The sequence below is a fragment of the Schistocerca gregaria genome, chromosome 2, assembly GCF_023897955.1.
Source record: "Schistocerca gregaria isolate iqSchGreg1 chromosome 2, iqSchGreg1.2, whole genome shotgun sequence".
Classification (NCBI taxonomy): domain Eukaryota; kingdom Metazoa; phylum Arthropoda; class Insecta; order Orthoptera; family Acrididae; genus Schistocerca; species Schistocerca gregaria.
Window position 1 is genome coordinate 72,511,619 of NC_064921.1, and position 22,260 is coordinate 72,533,878.

At 42.7% G+C, this 22,260-nt stretch overlaps 1 long non-coding RNA gene across 1 annotated transcript in view; it reads right to left on the bottom strand.

Annotated features, from left to right (window-relative positions):
* The window catches only part of LOC126336342 (uncharacterized), a 29,626-nt gene extending 8,843 nt beyond the window's left edge, over window positions 1-20,783 (bottom strand). Inside the window, exon 1 of the long non-coding RNA XR_007564949.1 lies at window positions 20,587-20,783. This is a non-coding gene — a long non-coding RNA (uncharacterized LOC126336342). The remainder of the gene's footprint in view (window positions 1-20,586) is intronic.
* Between the last annotated feature and the right edge of the window lie 1,477 nt (window positions 20,784-22,260).

Here is a 22,260-nt window from a genome sequence, read left to right on the forward strand (position 1 = left end):
TTTCAAATTCTCCTTCGGCTCTCCATTTCATGCATTTTATGGAAACATTAATATTGCAGAGTAAGTAAAACTTTCCGCACAGAGACTCCAGCCCGCGACCCTCAGGTTAATGTTCTGCTTTCTTTCTGCTGCGGCAATCACTGTATGGAAAGATACGTCGACATTGATGGCCTCCATACATCATATATCGGTGATGACGAGCAGGCGCGATCCCCTAGTGAAAGTGAAGTCACTGTCTCTGTTGATCAGGCTAACAACCACTCGTATTTCAATAGGCGTCTGTAGAACACGGTCCCAGATACACTAGGTCTGTCTTAACATTTCCGTTTCTTCATGTTTCATTGATGTAGGGAAGATGCTCATTCTACAGACATCACCTGAAGACAACAGCACGGTATGCTGCCGGAAGATCGTTTCACGTAGACGACTGAACCATGCTACGCATCCGACAGCAACAAAACCGGTCCTGCGTCCGTCACGCTGCTTCCATGCAAGTGTGGCTCATGTCAAAATACACTCCTGGAAATGGAAAAACGAACACATTGACACCGGTGTGTCAGACCCACCATACTTGCTCCGGACACTGCGAGAGGGCTGTACAAGCAATGATCACACGCACGGCACAGCGGACACACCAGGAACCGCGGTGTTGGCCGTCGAATGGCGCTAGCTGCGCAGCATTTGTGCACCGCCGCCGTCAGTGTCAGCCAGTTTGCCGTGGCATACGGAGCGCCATCGCAGTCTTTAACACTGGTAGCATGCCGCGACAGCGTGGACGTGAACCGTATGTGCAGTTGACGGACTTTGAGCGAGGGCGTATAGTGGGCATGCGGGAGGCCGGGTGGACGTACCGCCGAATTGCTCAACACGTGGGGCGTGAGGTCTCCACAGTACATCGATGTTGTCGCCAGTGGTCGGCGGAAGGTGCACCTGCCAGTCGACCTGGGACCGGACCGCAGCGACGCACGGATACACGCCAAGACCGTAGGATCCTACGCTGTGCCGTAGGGGACCGCACCGCCACTTCCCAGCAAATTAGGGACACTGTTGCTCCTGGGGTATCGGCGAGGACCATTCGCAACCGTCTCCATGAAGCTGGGCTACGGTCCCGCACACCGTTAGGCCGTCTTCCGCTCACGCCCCAACATCGTGCAGCCCACCTCCAGTGATGTCGCGACAGGCGTGAATGGAGGGACGAATGGAGATGTGTCGTCTTCAGCGATGAGAGTCGCTTCTGCCTTGGTGCCAATGACGGTCGTATGCGTGTTTGGCACCGTGCAGGTGAGCGCCACAATCAGGACTGCATACGACCGAGGCACACATGGCCAACACCCAGCATCATGGTGTGGGGAGCGATCTCCTACACTGGCCGTACACCTCTGGTGATCGTCGAGGGGACACTGAATAGTGCACGGTACATCCAAACCGTCATCGAACCCATCGTTCTACCATTCCTAGACCGTCAAGGGAACTTGCTGTTCCAACAGGACAACGCACGTCCGCATGTATCCCGTGCCACCCAACGTGCTCTAGAAGGTGTAAGTCAACTACACTGGCCAGCAAGATCTCCGGATCTGTCCCCCATAGAGCATGTTTGGGACTGGATGAAGCGTCGTCTCACGCGGTCTGTACGTCCAGCACGAAAGCTGGTCCAACTGAGGGGCCAGATGGAAATGGCATGACAAGCCGTTCCACAGGAATACATCCAGCATCTCTACGATCGTCTCCATGGGAGAATAGCAGCCTGCATTGCTGCTAAAGGTGGATATACACTGTACTAGTGCCGACATTGTGCATGCTCTGTTGCCTGTGTCTATGTGCCTGTGGTTCTGTCAGTGTGATCATGTGATGTATCTGACCCCAGGAATGTGTCAATAAAGTTTCCCCTTCCTGGGACAATGAATTCACGGTGTTCTTATTTCAATTTCCAGGAGTGTAGTACTGTCTGAAAATAGGTGTACAGATATTCAGCCGGATCTTGGTAAGAGTTAAAAGAGCCACAAAAATTAGCAAAAAACATTTTGTCCAAAGACTACAGTAGCAATGAGTGGCATCTGGAATCGGTCTAGTCACACAAATACCTGGGTGTATCAATGTGTAGTGATACGAAATGGAATTGGACTCGCATTCTGGAGGACGACGGTTCAAACCAGCGCCCGGCGATCCAGATTTCGGTTTTCCGTTGTTTCCATAAAACGCTGATGGTTCCTATGAAAGGGGACAGCCCATTTCCTTCCCCATCCTTGACACAATTCGAGCTTGTGCTCCGTCTCTAATAACCTCCATGTCGACGGGACGTTAAACCCAGTCTTCCTTGCTTTTTACGAAATTGAACATCCACGTAAGATTAATCGTAAGTGAAGCAGGTGGTAGACTTCAGTTCATTGATGTAATACTATGAAAATGCAATGTGTGTAAAGGAGATTGCTTAGAAAACAGAATATTGCTGAAGTGTGTGGAATCCCTACCAAATAGAACTAACAGGGGATACTGAACGTGTAAAAACAAGAGCAGCACGAATGGTCACGGGTTTGGTTGTCTCAGAGAATGGCTTGGGATGCTAAAGAAACTGACTTGCAGAAACTAGAGGATAGACCCAAACTATTGCGAGAAATCCTACTTAGAATGTTTCAAGAACCAGTTTTAATTGAAGAATCTAGGAATATACTGTGACCCCTTACATATCACAGAGATGTGATTTCACGGTCAACTCACACCAATACCTGGGTGCGACAATGTGTAGTGATACGAAATGGAACTGAACTCGCATTCCGGAAGACGGTTGTTCGAATCCCTATCGAGATATCCAGATTTAAACATATTTGCAGGAGATGGTGTACCATAGCTCATATTATTTGAAAAATATCATATCACGACCTTCAGCTTCTGATAAAATACTTTATTTGTACAACGATTTTCAGTCGTCTGGCCATCATCCGGTTCATAAATATAATCGTCATCTTCACGTAATAAAACAAGAATAATAAACTGTCATCATATCATAATATGAATTACATCGTCAATCTATATTACGATGACAGTGTATCATTCATGGTTTTAGCACCTGTCGATAACGATTTTTTGTTACATCTAATATGATGCTCTGAATACTTTTATGAAACTGATGATTATCAGACTACTGATACTGGTAGTATAACTAAGCGGTAATATGACAATTTTCGTCGAGATTTAAGTTTTGCGTGGTTTTCCCAAATGCTCAAGGCAAATGGGACAGTTCGACTCAAAAGGACATGGAGAATTTCATTCCGCATCCTTCCCGAATCCGAGCTTCAGCTCTGCCCCTACTGACCTCGTCATCAACGTGACAATAAAACCTCTACCTTCCTTCTTAGCGAACAGGACTTCCATGCACAAATGCAGGAAATTGGCAACGGAGCGAGGGTATCTCCTCCTGTGAGCTTGAATTATAAAGTGGAAGACGAATGAACATAACGACCAGCATCAACACTTTCTCTCCTCTTTGTTGTTAAGTTTTAGTTGTGTGTGCTTTGTGACTTCTATCTCTGGTGCTTCGTTACCCCTATCCGCTACATATTTTCGTCCAAATGTCGGTATCTGCACCGTACAGCCCGATGAATATAGTGTACTATCGCATAATGGTGTGACACTGTGGCATATGGAGGTTTGGGGTGGTTCGGGGAGCGTGCACGGTTAGCTGAAGTCGTCAAACCGATCGCTGGAATCGTTCAAAAGGCTCTAAGCACTTTGGGACTTAACGTCTGTGGCCATCAGTCCCCTAGACATAGAACTACTTAAACCTAACTAACCTAAGGACATCACACACATCCATGCCCGAGGCAGGATTCGAACCAGCGCCCGCAGCAGCAGCGCTATTCCGGATTGAAGCGCCTAGAACCGCTCGGGTAAAAAACGACCGCTCGTGTTAAGCGGGTGATCCGGGTTCGAGTCCAGTCTGGCACACATTTTCATGTCACGAACAAGCTGTACATCTATACTTGAAACAGCTTATGTGAAAGAATTACCACTCATCGAATAAATTTCGAATTATTTCGTACAGCTGTGGATCCTGAACAAAGTCTGCTCTTTCCGATATGCAAGTAAAATTCAAAAGTTCTCGTGTCCAAAGATAGGTTTTGCGCCCAAAGTAACAACGCATAAATTCAGGTTATTTCAGACACAAGGATTTCTTCCTCGTATACTTGAATCTTGGATTTGACAGGTGACAGTGTTGTGTATGCGTAAAAGCCAGTTACTTTGCACATTTGTAGCCCATCCGAGAGACAGGAATAATGATTACTACCGTTACAGCAACTGGGACGGCATCCTCCTTGATATATCTACGACCGCCACAGATGCATTTGACACGTTATTCGGTGACCTTCACAACATTTATAGCTTGCTAGTAGACTCAGAAACTAATACGCCGGGACTCAAATTAGATTTGAGCTGTCGCAGATAACGGACTACTGGTATCAGATTTGAACTTTTTTAAATGTTATTGTGTACTGACAAAAAAAGCACAAAAAAAAGTATCGGGAAACGAGGCGATCAATAAAGCATTGATGCACACAGCTGGTAATGGCAGTGAAGGACGCTCTGCTGACGAGCCTTTTGAGAGGCGCCGGAAATAGCCGCGAGAGGGCAGGGTCGGCGCCCGCCTATCTGCGAGACGATAGGTCGATATTGGGCGGGTCGACAGTGTCACAGGTTGTTCAATCAGGGCTCGCCTGTGATCCGCGGCTGACAGCGCATCGCTGCCTCTGGCGCGACTACAAAGAGCGAATTTCAGGAAATCCGGAAGCGAAGCAGAGGAGCGGCGACTGGCCGCAGTCACTTTAATTAACGTTCCTTTTTTTTCTCTCTCTTTTGGGAGAAGAACAGTGGACTGAAAACAAATACAAGTGAAAATGGAAAGGTTCGCTGTTCAGTGTTTGTAAACATGAGCATGTCCAATTTCGACCCATTGTGATGCGTCGTTGTGAAGCACGTCTCCCTGTGACGCATGAGATATGTGACCGCTTATTCGAAATACAACATGTTGCGTTTTCTTGTAACTACGAACTGCTTTGTTCTTCGCCAAAGGCTTCTTGCGCAATTACTGTGCCAGTAAAGTGTTGCTTAAGGCACTGAATTGTAACTGAGAAGGATCAGATTCGAATTCCTATGCAGATATAAGCATTCAAGGACTGACTTGTAGTCAGCGCAAGGACGATTCCTTAATCAAAGCCAATGCCGATTTCCTTCGCTGTCCTTGTCGTTCTGCTTCGCCGCCGATAGAATTATCCCTTAAAGACGTCCGGTTGAAATGGCATTTTATAAACGCCGTGCGACAGTGGCCCCAACTGTAATGAAAATATCGTAAAGAAGTTTTGGCTGGGAGATCCCAAACGAGTTTTTTCAGTCACCTAACTGGAAAGTTAACAAAATTCTCTTAAAAAATAATCTAAAACCGACTGAAACCGTACGTAGACAGAGAGCTGTTGAGGGATATAGTAGATTGTAGAACAGGTAGCAACACCTGGGACCAAGTAGCAAACATGAAGATGGATCATGGAAAATGCCAGAGAATGCCTACAAAACTTTTTTATGTGGCTCATACACTACACAAAAGATCTGACTACGTTAAATCGACTCAAAAATGTTGGAACTACTGGGATTCATGGCGTTAACACAACTCCTTATATGTCTAATAAGAAATTGTACAAAAACCAAGGGGCAACAGCAAAAAATACAGCAACAATATACAAAAACTTTCGGGGTCCTTAAAGAGTCGCACAGACATGCATATGTTCTCCGTTTCTTTTCAATTTCTATGTTGAATACGTACTGAGAACTGTACATCTAACAGAAAATGATTTAAAAGGCAGTATTACGAAGGTTGTTAACAGGGTCAGAAACTGAACCTTTTTATGGCTACTTATAAGTCGTCATTCGTCTTCCAAAATATTAAAAGAAAGTACTCCATACACCAGGTCTAGACCCCCCCTCCCCCCTTAGAAACTATCGCATAAACGCCCTTGCTTTTGGATAACCTGTGCCACTGTCTGCCAGTGTTCAAGGCATACATACATACCGATACAATACATACGCGTCCTATTAATCCACATAAATCCATCTAATGGAGGTGTAACCAGCCGAAACGCATTGTGGAAATAATTAATATTGTACCTCGTTACACTAATTTCTAAGTTAATTTTCAGTTCGCTTTTGGATTAAGGCAAATAATATAATAAAAGGTGCCCAGTGCCATGCCAGTGAGACAGAATCGAAGTAATGCTGTAGATCACGGGTAGTCAACTGTTTTTAACTTCCGCCCACTTTTGTACCTATGCCGCGCACTTGTTGCACAGCAGGAGTGATTTATAAAGTTGGAATGTAACCTTATAACATTTATGAAGCAGAGATAGCAAGTTCAAGCGTATAGTAATAACATACCAAAACCAAATGAAAATGTTTTTAAAATTCTTACCACCTGCCACCCACCATGAAAGCTCGAACGCCCACTACTGGGTGGTAGTGCCACTGAGTACCACTGCTGTACTTTTACATCTACATGGATACTCTGCCAATCACATTTAAGTACCTGGCAGAGGGTTCATCGAACCACCTTCACAATCTCTAATATTCCAATCTCGTATAGCGCGCGTAAAGAACTCACACCTATATATTTCTGTACAAGCTTTGATTTCCGTTATTTTATCGTGGTCATCGTTTCTCCCCATGTAGGTCGGTGTCAACAAAATATTTTCGCATTCGGAAGAAAAAGTTGGTGATTAAAATTTAGTGAGAATATTCGGTCGCAACGAAAAACGCCTTTCTTTTAATTATGTCCAGCCCAAATCCTCTATGCTTTCCTTGACACTTTCTCCCATATTTCGCGATAATAGAAAACAGTAGATAATATAGACCTGATTCTTGTTAATTCGAATAATACATCGACTAGGAAATGGGTACATTACATAACTAATGAGGAGGTATTGAATAGAAAGTGGAGAAGAGAAATTTGTGGCACAACTTGACTAGAAGAAGGGATCAGTTGGTAGGGCATATTCTGAGGCATCAAGGGATCACCAATTTAGTTCAAATGGCTCTGAGCACTATGGGACTTAACATCTATGGTCATCAGTCCCCTAGAACTTAGAACGACTTAAACCTTACTAACCTAAGGACATCACACAACACCCAGCCATCACGAGGCAGAGAAAATCCCTGACCCCGCCGGGAATCGAAACCGGGCGTGGGAAGCTAGAACGCTACGGCACGACCACCAATTTAGTATTGGAGGGCAGCGTGAAGGGTAAAAATCGTAGAGGGAGACCAAGAGATGAATACACTAAACAGATTCAGAAGGATGTAGGTTGCAGTAGGTACTGGGAGATGAAGAAGCTTGCACAGGATAGAGAAGCATGGCGAGCCGCATCAAACCAGTCTCTGGACTAAAGACCACACACAACAACAACATCGAATTTATCGATGGATCTAACTAGTTGCCCTAGTTTTGAAAATAAGTCCGCAAATCGACGAATTTCTGTGTGCTTTGGTACAGACGACAAATCGAAACGACTGTCATGACATACCGTCCACAAATACTTCATTACTCGAAGTCACTGGCTACCTATCATTTCATAATTCGACTGTTTCATCAATAATTATTTCTGTAACTGTTCAGACACACAATTCTTTGCGACGCTCCTTCCTTTGCTAAACAATGAATATCATAGCCGAGTAGATAATGACATCGGAGAAGTACAAGCTTAGGATCGCCCATCTGATTTAGAAGAAAAGACGGCATTAGATTACTTCGTTCCTACCACGCTGGAAGTCACTGACGTACAAAACAATCTTAGGTTTTTTTAACTTTTTCTTGTGTCTGGTGCCCTCACGACTATTTCTTCGTTCCACCTTGATCAGTCAGACTTTCGTTGCAATTACGCTCATTTATTGGACTATTTATGTGGAACGTTGCACTTGCAATTATCGAGTGTCGACCGTATAACACCGGCTCGCGCCTGCCTTTGTCTCCCGACGGCAGCTAGCACGACTGCTGCCATCTATTGGCCCTCGAGCGAGTTACGTTGCCGGTGCTGCCCTCTGGCGCGGCCCTTCCTCTCTCGACCTGTATGTCTCTGTCTCTGCTGTTTTTTGCCCCCGCCCACTGCAGCGTATCCCATCTCGCGCGGAATATTAATGCAAGGCGCGGCGTGTCGTGCATCAAAGCCTCTCAGCTAAATGAGCGCTGGCGCGATGAGACGCTGGGCGGAGCCCGTCTCCCGCCCCAAGCACGGACAAAGTGAATGAGGCCGGAGCGACGGTGTATGCGGGACCGCCTATCTGTCAACAGTAAACGGCTCTCCGGATTACAGGCGAGGACCGCCGACATCAACGCAGTCGAAACAGCAAATGGAGACAGTGGTTTCTTGTACAAAACCCCTATCCCTACAGCGCTTAGTAAAGGAAGTATAATTATGACAAAACCGCAGCAGGCAACCACCATTTAGTCAAATGCGATAGTTAGTTATGAGTCTAACCTAATCTTCAAATGGTGAAATACATTTTACATGAAATTTAAATGTTTGCAAATCTAGTATTACACTATCAAAATTTCTTTGACTAAGAATGTCAAAGATATTACACTATCATAAAATATTTCGTCATAGTTCCTTCGTCACAATCAAATTTTCTTATACTAAGTTTCTTTGTCCAATAAAATTTGATAGTGTAATAACGAACTTTGTCAAAGTTAAACTTTAATCAAATTTTCTCTGATCAGATCTAGCTTCTCGCCTTATATTTTATCAAAGAAATCGTTCGTCTTTTGTTAACTGCACTGAGAAATGTAACCGGTTGGAGCTGTTTGACGTTTAAAAATATAAACATGGAGGCAAAGTCCGTGGTCCCATATGACTTTGGCGAAATATTTGATGAAAGTGTAATTAGACTGTGTGATTACTCCTTCTGCACGATGTCAAAGATCGCTGTCAAAGAAATATGATGAATATTTGATCAAATATCTTCGACAAAGAAAAACTGACGGTGTAATACCAGTCTAAACGTAATCTCCCACGCAGATCAACATGGTGGACTCAATGAAATATTTGATCAGTGTTATTTTATATTAAAAAACACTACGTAATCGCAAGGACAGGAACTCAGCAATCACTCGCAACACATTAGTTTTATTACTTTTGCGTATCCAGATTTCAGCTATAAATAGCCATCATTTGTGCTAAAATACAAGGAAACTACAGAATCACAACTGACTTAAATTAAATAGTAAGTAAAAGACCATGTTATGCAACGCTCCATTCTAGTCAACATACCAAATGAGTAAGTTGCAATCCAATAAACTCGTGGTAATACATTTCAAACTGATATGTAACTGTATTTTATCAAGACGCTCTCCATTTTTTTTTTTACTTTTTTAAAATTCTATTTCTAACGTCTTGTAACAGTTCTGTTTATGACAGTTCTATGAACCTATTAACGATGTTTTGAATTAGTTTTAGTGGATCATTTCACCACTAATATATGAACAAACGCATTGTTAAGTCGGCATTTCTTGATTATTTAAAATTATATGCAAATATACTTGCTGATTTTATTTATAGAAAAGGGTTTTAAAGTAATATATTAGAATGAAAATCTGTTAATTTTGTAGCACAGAGGGCATTATTACTTACACTATATAACGCAGCTGAGGTTGCTGTACTTGCAAACATCAGCTTCCTTCTGCCTGTACACGAGGAAGGTCATTGTTGACATGAAATGCCGCGAGTTTGTTGGATTGTAACGCACTCAAACGGTGTGTTGACTAAAATGGATCGTTGCTATTGGATAACATGGTGTTTTACTTACTGTGTCGTGTAAATCAAATTCTGATTCTTTAATTTCCTTGTATTTTAGCTCTAAAGATGGTTATTTACAGCTGAAATCTGGATATGAAAGAATAATAAAAGCTGCTGGGATTGCGACTAATCGTGTTCCTATCCTTCCTTATAGTCTACGGTCGTTGTGCATAATGATTCCTAATGGAATCAAAGGAACTATTTAATCGGAAGACACATTAAAAATTGGACACTTAATGTAAGCAAACGTTTAAAAATCACATAGCTCTGAAACCAAGTTACATGTAAATAGCGTTTCGTCCACGAAATCACTGATGGTAGTGCACATTTCTTATTGTTACATTTCATTGCAACTGCGGGGTTCTCACGTTATCCAGCATAAAACAATTAGCAAAATAAAATTGGTGCACAGAAAAAAAATTCGCTCTTATGTCGTTCGCTCTTATGTCGCAAAGCACAAAAACAAAAAATATGTTATCGGACTTCCCTTGATTGTGAAAACTGTGCGACACATGGAAGAGCAAATGAGTGTTACACAAAACAGAATGAAAAAAAGAAACAACAAAATAGTACACCTAAACACACAAAACACTAACGAAAATAATCAAAAACGGACTGAACCGGTAATGAGTTCGCTATGGCTGCCTCAGGCATAACGTTACGAATCACACAGGGCTAAGGCCGGTATTACACTATTTTTCTTTAACAAAGTTTCTTTGTGAAACAAAATTTGATAGCGTAATGAGGAACTCTGTCGAAGTTAGGCCTTGGCCAAATTTTCTTTGATCAAAAATAGCGCTTCGGCTTAGATTTGATCGAGGCAAGCGTTCGTCTTCTGGTTACTGCAAGAAGAATGTAACCGCTTAAAGCGCTATCATAGCTGAAGCTGTCGCACAACTAATGTTTGTCAACATGGCTTCAAAATTTACGTGGTGCGTCGCATCTACAAGGAAATTGATAGAAATGTATGAGGCAGATGAAGCACTGCATAATTTTCGGATTCCGATTACAAAAATAGAGTAAAAAGAAGCGAACGCGCAATTTAAATTGTGCCTGAGCTCTAAAATAAGACGTTTTGAACTATCATTTTGATCAGTATATTTCCGGAACATACAAATAATAGTGTGTTCCAAAACCCGACATTTCGTCTGTGTTCATTAATTTGTCTACATTAATTTGTTAGCTACCGTAGTCACAGTTGAATGATAATTACGCTCTACATTAGTACATTCGAGACACCCGAACACCTGGATTTGAATATTCGTTCTTCAACAGCGGAAACTGAACGTTGTCGCATAAAATTTCTCATTCAATATCATACTAACTCATTCGCCGCTATAAGCCTTAAAAGTAATTAACGAGATTTTAGAAACAATTTTCCTTAAATATACCTTCATGGTAAGTGCGAGCGAAATTATACTGTGAGTAAGTGATGCTTTATTTATTATCGAATTTATCGATATATCGAACTAGTTGCCCTAGTTTTGAAAATACGTCCGTAAATCGACGAATTTCTGTGTGCTTTGGTACAGACGACAAACCACTGCTCAAAACGATAATGGGCTATGTAATAGTTTTACAATGGGAAAGAATCTGAAGAGTCTTCAAAATGTCTGAGATCCCCTTACAGTTTTGGACCCTTTCCAAAACCATAATTATGAAATTTTGTCTGGGTAACTAATACGCAACAAACAAGAACATATTTAATACGCGGTAGGCCTACATGTTTCCGCTGTCTATGTGGCCGTTGTCTGATTAATAATTGCTGGAAAAAAAGAAGAAAAAGAAAATCAGTCGCTTGCTGCAAACTACAGGACTCTTCCCTGCCTCTCTCTCTCTCTCTCTCTCTCTCTCTCTCTCTCTCGCACACCCACACCCACACACACACACACACACACACACACACACACACACACTGTTAGTTACTAATGCAGCACAAGGGTGTAGATGGCTACGAATGTATTTACCTTCCGAAAGTTCCTAGCACTGACAACAACCGACCCAGGAAGTGCATGCTATTGAGACAAAACGTTCGCGTGCAGTTTTCTCGACCGTATCTGCCCTGCACGAAACATAGCATTGCACAGCTCGCGTGACAGCACGACACGGCATGCAGCTGGTTAATTGTATGCCCCACGTGAATCAAGCCCCTCATGGGCGTTACCTGCGACAACGTTACCAGTCTAAAGGCTGAAAGGCACATGACAGCCGGCACGTATGCTAAAATGTGGGCATTTATTTCTCAGCTTTGCGCTACATTGCAAGCGGCAGTATTTGCATAGTCTGCAGTAAGAGAATTTCTTCTCGCGTTCGTTTGGATATCAGGTCATTCTTCGACCGCGAGGCCTTTGAGGTAGTCATTAAAAGCAATACGGAGTCAGAAGCACAAATAAAAATTTGATCGGTATATACTACGATTTGGAGGATATTTATTTATTTTCTGATAATGGACGACATTTCTCCGCAAGATACACAGCAACTGCACATATTTGAAGAAAAAAGAATGTTTACAGTCTCAGTTGCATGACATATATCATTAATGACTTGTTTAGACCATATTAATGAGCACCTTTAGGTCTTAGTGGCTGACCAAACAAAATCTTCCGGTAAAAGTAGTCAGCCTGGAACCACAAAATAACGAAATTCTGATACACCATCACCAAACCCTTGATGACCGAGTCTGTTAGTACGCAACATATTTTATTCCGTTCCAATAGAAACGGTTTTCAAGGCTCTGAAGCTGACGTGTTAGCAAAAAATGGTTCAAAATGGCTCTGAGCACTATGGGACTTAGCCGGCCGCGGTGGTCTCGCGGAAAGGCGCGCAGTCGGGAACCGTGCGACTGCTACGGTCGCAGGTTCAAATCCTGCCTCGGGCATGGATGTGTGTGATGTCCTTAGGTTAGGTAGGTTTAAGTAGTTTTAAGTTCTAGGGGACTGATGACCTCAGAAGTTAAATCCCATAGTGCTCAGAGCCATTTGAACCATTTTAACCACTATGGGACTTAACTTCCGAGGTCATCAGTCCCCTCGAACTTAGAACTACATAAACCTACCTAACCTAAGGACATCACACACATCCATGCCCGAGGCAGAACTCGAACCTGCGACCGCAGCGGTCGCGCGGTTCCAGACTATAGCGCCTAGAACCGCTCGGCCACCTCGGCCGGTGACGTGTTAGCATTTCTGTATTGTGTAACTCCAGGCCGATTACTTTCCGCAAAAGATTTCCACCTATCATCCATTCAAAGCTGAAGATGCTAATCTTATGTGATTCAAGTTAGTGATCTAACTACTGTAAAAGTCGGCCGCTGTCATCGAACGGTTCTAGGCGCTTCAGTCTGGAACCGTGCGCACCGCTACGGTCGCAGGTTCGAATCCTGCCTCGGGCATGGATGTGTGTGATGTCCTTAGGTTAGGTAGGTTTAAGTAGTTCTAAGTTCTAGGACTGATGACCTCAGAAGTTAAGTCCCATAGTGCTCAGAGCCGTTTGAACCACTTGAACTGCTGTAAAAATAAACTTTTTTTTCCTTCATGTGAAATGTAACTTGAACGCCAACATTTTTTGGTCAGCTTGACCGGAACAGTTATGAATATCTACTTCATTAAACAGATAACTGCAAGCAGTCTTTTTTTTCATGTTTCTATTACGTGTTCCGTTGTTCACTTTATGTGAAGCGCGTAATGCGCGGTGTAAGGAAAAACAGCCTGGATCACATGTCGACGATTTACTCGCAAAAATATTTTGCAGGATTAATTCTACAAAATGTGTAGTGGAAACGAAAATATGAGTGACTGCTTACAGGTAATTGTGTTATTTCAACCGAAATTATATGTTGTTTACCTATGTCAAGTCTTACTTTTCCGTAGCGTGCTGTTCGTACACTTTATACGTAAAGTGTGTCTGTTACACCACCACTAAATATTATACAATAGCGCCGGGCTTAATTTGCCCCTCTTAACACCGAACGAGGTGGCGCAATGGTTAGCACAATCGATTCGCATCACGGTGGACATCGGTTCAAATCGGCTAAGGACTTTTCCGTTCTTAAGCTTGCTTCCTTCCTTTCGTCCTTGTCCTCCCCATGCGCAATAAATGGAGCCACTCCAAGATGCAAAAAGGCATACTGAGAAAACAGAAACTGTTGCCGAACCTTGTGGCACACTTGTTAAGAGATTCGACAAGTTTTCTGCAGGGGAAGAATATTAGGTTCTTGTCCATTTCAAAGGAACCATTCCGACATCTGGCATAGATTTAAGTAAAACTATGGCAATCCTTATCGGGGTTGATTGAGGGGAGGGATTCGAACCGTCGTTCTCCTGAATGTGACTCCAAAGTGTTAATCAACCAGCCACCTAGAACGGTTTTTTTTTCTACAGGTGTGAGGGCTGAAACCTAGCATTCACCCAAATACGCAAGCAAATATCACCTGAATAATTCTTCTCTTCACAACTAAGAGTTAGCTCCGGTTTCTTTCTGTTGTAGCTACCATTGTTTTCACCCTTCCTACCATTAATATTTTTTAGATGTTAAAATTTCAAACTAAACACAATATTTTTTCTGGGTATTGTAAAATAACTATGACTCTATGAATAAAATTATCGTTTCGGCGACGCTTTCATTGATCTAGTGATAGATGTTTTAATTACATGTCACGGCTTTGTATCCAGAATAACAACCCCGTCAACTGATGCCGGCTGCGGAATCCTACGTATGTACAACAAGAGCTCTTGTTATTTGTGTGTCATAATAAATGCATGCATAAAATTACGAATAAATAAATAAACAACCAGGCGAATAAATTGTTTACAGCCTGGATTATAGCCTTTTTCATTTATAAAAAAGAGATGAACTTCCATATTCTGATCTATTTTCACAGTATCCATAGTTAACTCAACTGTATACAATACACCGGTGTAGCCCTTTTCTTCTCACGGCAGCTGTAATATGTTATGGTACTTGTAACAGCTGCGATTAGCAGCTGTTCTTTCATAATTATGGGAACTGCGAGTATCGTCTCTTTTTAAAAACTAGTGTTAACTAGTAAATCGCATCAACCGGAAAAGCAACTGCTAGTATGCATTCAACAAATAATCTTTAGAGCATGGAGGGGAAAAATGTGAAACAAATAGAATCACAGCCCGTGTAATGTTATCGATGTCTGTGTAATGTAATGCTCAGAGCATGAAGACAATTTCTTCCGAGCCTCCAGTTATGTTTGCCATCTACCGACTGGCTGTCTTTCTTTCCACAGCGAGAGGAAATATCTGTGTTGGATTTTCCCCGTCAACAGTGGCACGAGGAAATATTGACACAAGCGTCAGGGCTGCTGGAATCTGATTTCCAGCGGCTGTTTTTGTGAACGGACACAAACTGCCCATTTATTTTGGTACACTGTCAACAGTGGACTCGGTAGCTGCTGTCTTAAAATGTCAACACCAGGTGTTTATTGTGTCACAAATCCTATCTTCCGCGGTAATTTACCTGACGTGTGGCATCTGCGTAAATTTAAACTCCGGTAGCCTGTCCGCAGTCCTTGCATATCATCATTATTTCTCAGCCTAACCTCAATTCGTAAATAGATGAAGGGTTTCCTCTCACGGAGAACTTAATCGTATCAGTGGTGTTTGTGAGTAGCTCGTGTGTGACGGATGCGCTTTGCTTCCCCCTTCCACATCTCTGCTTTCGCTCGAGCCGACGCTTTCGATGACCGTAGCGCTGCACGTTCTACAATCGTCTCACTGCTTCACCGGTAACAACAGAAGCGATGTGCGTGCCATCTGTGAATGATTTGTGTAAGTAGTGTTCGGTTTGGTAAGACGGTTGCCCGCAAACGTGAAGTCCCAGTTCTAAATCCAGTTCGGCAGCCAGTTCTAATCTATCAGAAACTTCCAATGGGCTTCGTACTCCCCGGTTTGTTTTACATATGTCTTCGTATTGCGTGTGTCTGGTGGAAAAACGGAAACGTATTTTCCCTGGTAGGCGAAGAAAACTCCCCGAAAGGATGCGTCCAACCTGGGCGGCTAAAATAAATACGGCGTAAGGATTCGATTTGAGACTTTACACTGAGATGATAATGAAAACCAATAATGGTAAAAAAGAAAACAGAACAGAACCTAGCTGAATGGCTGGGGAGGCAAAAATTGGTTTTAGACTTCATCATTACGTCAGACATGAAACCTAGACTTCATCGTACATCAGAAATGAGACCTCTCTCGTCGATTTAGATCTTTTGTCGAAGAACATTCCAAGCATTTTTTATTGCCAACGAAATGCATTACAATTCACAGTCTGCGTAACTGACACAGATTCTAATTGTAACACACGATAGCGTACACTTAACAAAGTAAGTGAACATTTAAGTTTCTCTACCGAGACAATGCTGCTGGATATACCAGCGAGAATCTCTTAAAAGCTCACAGTTGTTGCATATAAGACGGATACTGCAAAGTGTCAGAAATACAGCCAGGAATACTTAACTTTGCCACTTAACTGTCTTTTCTAATCGCAAAAAGTCTACCACCGGCCAGGACGATTAACAATATTAAGAATACTGCTGATGAGTAAATACACCGTCTGTATTGAGATTAATTCCGTATCGATGTCGCAGGTTGCTCTTGCACGATCTAACATGGCAGTCTGACGTGATGCAAATTGGCGGCTAAGACTTTATAACCAGTTTGTCGTAGTAATTTAGAAAAATCAAACATCTCTTCATTCGTCCATCTATCTTCGTATGCAAGGTGCAAAAAAGAGAGGTACAACAGATTATGGCAGGAGGCAAGATAAAATGGCGAGCGAAGAGCCTTTTATTTACTCTTACAGACGAACCTCCGGTAGTAACAAGATAGAACAAAGATCTCTTTACAGCGCTGTAATTTCATCTACAGATGATACAGCTTTAGCAATAAATGTATATAATTTATCGGTTACTAGTTTTTGGTTTTAAATAGAGTAGCTCTCTGCAAGATTGTCCAGTTTTTCGTACACGGACGTTTTGCCTCACCGTATGATTACGTGGTAGGATACAGCAGAAACGCGGAAGAGAAATCGCTGCACTCATTTTTCACGTAACACATCATTGGAAGAGGAGAAAGGAGCGATAAGTCACAGGGGATCGAACCCGTAACCATTCGATATGTACTTTAGCACAGCTCTTATTTCCTGTTACAGAATAGACATGTCCCGTTTCGTGCTGTATATTTCACAAAAGCGAATTCAAATTGTGTACCGTTCTCAAGTGATAAATTACCACGAAGTGTGTAAAATTTGACGCTTTCGTGCTAATCACTTAATAATGACAATTTCGTGTGTATCAACGTCTTCCAACGGGACGCCACTTCGGCAACGTGCGCGTCCACAATCTATCCGTTATCCAGTCAGGGAAAGGGAACCTACAGTCTGATGTGGAACCTGAGCTGTACGTGTCGGTTCTGGCAACTCCCTACATTATTGAGAAACGGGTGGTAGATCAATGACAGACTGAAAATTTCCGTCGTCCGAGCGGTATGCGATCCGGCGTCCGGTCGATTTCCACGCACGCGCTTTTCCACTAAACCTCCAGGTCCGGCAGTCATTAGTTGCCAATGGCACACATCCAGGTATCCCAAAGGTGAATCACACAAATCGAGTAACAGCCCTATCGACGTAGGTAAACAGAAAGAAAACGGTTTAGTCAATGTTGTATGCAAACACTCGTATGCGCACAGTACTGTTCGTAATTTAACTATCAGATATAGGGATGTGCTAATCGTTCAAACGAAGGATTGGGATCCATAGAAACTCCCTAACGTATATCACGTGTGAGCTACAGCAACCGTAACTGTCGAGTGCACTTAGTATTTGCGGAATTTGAAGGTTTGGGCACAGCAGATATAACTTTATATTGTTTTACATAGGAACTCATCTCTAGAAACCTGAAGTTCCCAATTTTATCACATTAACTACTCATGGTATGGAGATCCGGACCATGATAGAGCATCGGTTCTTTACACCTAATTACAAAGTGTTCTCACAACGGGGCAGAGGGCCACACAATTAAAAACAGATGGGAGGGGATTACCTGTTCCGTCATTTGCCCCACAATCAAGGTAAATCTCTCGAAAACTTTCTTCTAAACTGAGGATGGAACTATTTTTCAATTTACTTTTATCCATATTTTGCAGATGTGGTGCAAATCGTTTTAATAGTCCATTTACTGCAGCTCTTGAGCGCAGATGCTAAGCTTCGAAATTCGCTAATCAAACAACGGAAAATATGATGAGAAACAGTGAAAAATTTACCGGAAGATCCACGAAGAACATTTTTAACGAATGTCACAAAGCGATGATTTATGCATTCTGTAATTACACATAACATCACTCAAGGTGTATTGCCTTTTTTAATGAAAATAATAAATCAAAGTTTGCCGAGATTAAAGTGTAATACGATCTTCCTGGATCTTTCGCGTCATCTCGCTCAGCAGCTAAGTCAGTAATGTATCAAAACGAGCCGTAGAGACCCAAACTCATTGTGTGACTCAATAAAACACGAAAATTTTGAGACTGGAGACGTTATTATTCATACTTATCGTGTCTTTTCAATTCTTTCTGGGACAGCGTTATCCATGTATAACATTGTCCTACACAAAAAACAATCTTTTGTGTGTGCGTGTGTGTTTGTGTATATGAGTATACGGTAATACCACGCCTTATGAGTAACCATGTGAAGTAATATATCGCATTATCTTGCGATAAAGTGCGATTTAGTAATTATAATTACTACATTATTTTTGTATTCAACTGACTAATGTGGTAACAGTGCTCAGTGCAAACCGCTGTTGATAATCGTGGAGCAATATTAGTGGAAGAGGATTCGACTGTGCACTTACAATGAGATAAAAGGATACCGCACGCTTCGTTCGTCACAAGTAACTGCCACTGTTACTGCATTTTTGATTTCTTACACTCGGACATCATAGCTTCAATAATTTCCAAAAAATACGTATTCATTTCCGTAAGGATTACTGAATTAAAATAATGTTTCTTTGTTTTATTCTGCATATCCGCTTTCGGCTTTTGCGCCATTGTCAAATGAGCGCATATAACGCGACAACGAACTCATATTTCACAAAAATATAGCACAAACACAACCAACTTGTCTGTAGCGTCATAATATCAATACAGTGAAGTACCAGCCCTAGTTACTTCAATCAGAGAATCCTCAGATTAAGGTAGGCGCAAAAAATAGATTCATAAACTGTTTGCATATTTGTACATATTACCTAGAACACAATAGATATACGTAGCGATTATCTCTTTGTTTGTATTCCAAGTGTACTACATATTGTGTTCATATACTAGTATCTGTATTATACTAGACTGTGGACACACTTGTTCAGTTTTTGATTTCAGTTTCGACGGGCAGGAGTAATATTGCTCTAATTCATAAAGTGCTTCACTGTTTTTTAGTTACTTATGACAGCAGACGCAGCTTAGTTGTATGGGTATTGTATTTTTTAACTAAGTCCTTCTCAGTTCGTTGTTAGTTATACAGTCGCTTGGCAACAACTAAATGCTGAAATCGATCTGTAATGGAAAATAAAATATAAATATATTTTGCTAACTGAAAATCCTTTATGTAGCCGTTCTATATAATTGCGTGGGCCTATTAGTTGGTTGCGTATGTAGGAAGTTTTAAAGAGTCACTCTTTCACCTAGCGGAGTACGTTATGTTACAATTTTCACTATAAAATCATGCAACAGGAGTTTAGAAGCATCCTGTATATATCATATTTATTTTTCGATCACCTAACGTTGTGGGATAACACATATTGCGTGTGTTCGAGGATTCAACTTTTTATTGGCAGTAATATTAGCAGTTCGTGTTTACAAAACGTAAATAACATTTAGATAAGTACAGCAAGTTGAAACAACTATTTCGACGTGGAGCCATTCCCAGTACAATCTTTAAATAAAACAGCCAGTTTCGACATTCCTCAGAAAATTTGTTCCTCAGGAGCTCAGACTAAATCTTCACAATTATATGATATGGCTATGGTCCAACAGGGCGACTAAAGTAAACGCTAACTCTTGCATTGATCACCACTCACAGAGAACAGAACACAACGCAACACTCGAGCGTGACAGAGTTATGGTTACCACCACGATTACATACTTTTAAGTTTCCGCACTCTGTGTTCACCGTATACACAATAACATGTTCTTATTAACGTATGATACACGTGATATCAGAATTACGACACAGTATGTGTAAGTAAAATACACAGTATCATGGAGTATCAATTTGCACTTCTCGAACAAAGGAATATTCTTCCATGTGTGAGAAGAAGCTCGTGTTTAAGAATTATCAAAATTTGCAAGAATCGTACCATTATAACAGTGACAATTTGCTTTACGGTTCGAGTTAATGTTTTGTACCGAAAATGTAGATATAACGGCATAATGCTGATTGCACTGTTCTTTATTATTATTTCAAAGTTATCTGTCGCATTTCTTAAAATCGGAGTTAGTTGTTTCTGATCTGGCGGAACGGTAACGCCAGCTGTTAGTGCGCAGCCGATTCCAGCAACACTAACGGAATCGCGAACTGCTTTGCCTGTAGAGAAACGAAATGAATTTCTTTTTCAATATTTCTCTGTAACCGTAGCAGTAGTTTGATAGTGCGTGCTGTCAGACGTGAAACTGGTACGCGACAGCTCTTGCAACGAACGCCGGTCGACGACCGCTGTACCAGCAGCATGTCTGCAGGAGCTACGTACCTGTTGTGGCCGTTGGCGCGGCGCAGCGACGCTCGGCGGACGACTGCCGAACTAGTCGCGCGTAGAGGCCAGTAATATTGGCCGGCGGCCGCCCCCACCCCCTCCGCCGCCGCTGGAGGCTTGCCTACGTGACCCGCGCTGCAGGAGGCCCAAGGCCGGCACGCGGCGCTGGCGGCTGGGGCCCTTCGTTTGTTTATGCTGGGGCTCCGCTGCGTGGATCCAGCCTCCCACTCCCCACACCCCTGCCACCTCCATCCCACCACCACCCCCCCCTCCCACCGAGCCGTGCTGCGCTGTTCTTTTTTCGTTGTCGTCCCAGAACTGGCTCCCCCCTCCTTCCCTCCAGCGGACACGCAGACCGGGCCTATTCGTTACGTCGTAAATAAGGTTTTTATTGTCACTAGCGCTACTGACGTCGTTGTCGGTGGCGTGGGAGTCCTGTTTAGTGTTTACATATGTAACGGCCCTTTGTTGAAGTCCTACCGGGCGCAAGGGAGATGTGACAGGAGTATTACTGGGTCACTTGTTACGGGACGCCTGCAAACGTGCGTAGTAAGAAATAGCAACGCAACGACTCGCTCTTTCAAGGTCTCCAGTGGTACACATCAGTTATCTTCTACGGCGTAAATGTGAAGCAAACATGAACGACTTCCGTCGCCGCCCATAAGCTGACCAGCCAGTCTTGATTGCCGTAACATGGCGTAACAGAGTTGCTTATCAAAATACTGGAAGCTTCGCACTGTTAAATCTGGTGTTTCACCACTGACCTCAGTTATTATTAGAATGAAATTTTCACTCTACAGCGGAGTGTGCGCTGATATGAAACTTCCTGGCAGATTAAAACTGTGTGCCGGACGCCTGTGTTACGGGACACCTGCAAACGTGCGTAGTAAGAAATAGTAACGCAGCGACTCGCTCTTTCAGGGTCTCCAGCGGTACACATTAGTTATCTTCTACGGCGTAAATGTGAAGCAAACACGAACGACTTCTGTCGCCGCCCATAAGCTGACCAGCCAGTCTTGATTGCCGTAACATGGCGTAACAGAGTTGCTTATCAAAATACTGGAAGCTTCGAACTGTTAAATCTGGTGTTTCACCACTGGTATCTAACACAGTTATTATTAGAATAAAATTTTCACTCTACAGCGGAGTGTGCGCTGATATGAAACTTCCTGGCAGATTAAAACTGTGTGCCGGACCGAGACTCGATCTCGGGACGCTTGCCTTTCGCTGGCAAGTGCTCTACCAACTGAGCTACCCAAGCACGACTCACGCCCCGTCCTCACAGCTTTAGAGCACTTGCCCGCGAAAGGAAAAGGTCCCGAGTTCGAGTCTCGGTCCGGCACACAGTTTTAATCTGCCAGGAAGTTTCACAGTTATTATTCTCCGAATAATTATTGCGAATGATTTGCCAGTTGTTTCCGAATGAGAACTGTCATTTTTAAGGCTTTCATAGCGTTACAAGTGATGGGCCGATTTGATGAAGTCATTTTAACGTACGCCTGGCTGAAGGGAGTCCATGCCGCAAGGACACTAACACCGTCTCACGCAGTGCCTAAGGAGATACGGATAACATCGTTTTTGGCGTTAACGTCACCTCATTATGTAAATCTAGACAGAATCTGCAAAACAAAAATCGATCTCTCGACCGAGTGGCAGTGGCCCTCTTCAGAG